Raw genomic sequence first — 501 nt, forward strand, 5'->3', positions numbered from 1 at the left:
GAGTATCTTCTTAAAATGTTTATTTTTACCATCTTATTTCATATTCATTTTTATTAACATCTAAAAAAATCACACATGTTTATGGGAGTATAAAATTTTAGTTTCCAAGATAAATAAATTCTGAAGATCTGTTGCAGATGAGTAACTATAGTTGATGATACTGTATTGTATAATTAAGCGTTTGTTTAAAAGAGCATTTAACATATTAAGAGCACCTTAAAAATTCTTACCATAACTTAAAAACATCCTAATAGCTTGGGGTAATTTGGCAGAAATCCAATCACAAACCTAGTTGGATGTGGTTTCATTACTGACTTGTGTAGATGCCTTGTTGCCCTTTGCAGAGTAAGGATAGAAGCAGAGTGTATATTACTTCATAGCCATAAAGAGACACACAGACTTGCACATTTTATTTAGAATGAAGCCAGTGTGGGAAAGAGAAGAAGAAGAAGAAGAAGAAGAAGAAGAAGAAGAAGAAGAAGAAGAAGAAGAAGAAGAAGA

Source organism: Psammomys obesus, unplaced genomic scaffold (genome assembly GCF_907164565.1).
Source record: "Psammomys obesus unplaced genomic scaffold, mPsaObe1.curated_primary_1811, whole genome shotgun sequence".
Lineage (NCBI taxonomy): Eukaryota > Metazoa > Chordata > Mammalia > Rodentia > Muridae > Psammomys > Psammomys obesus.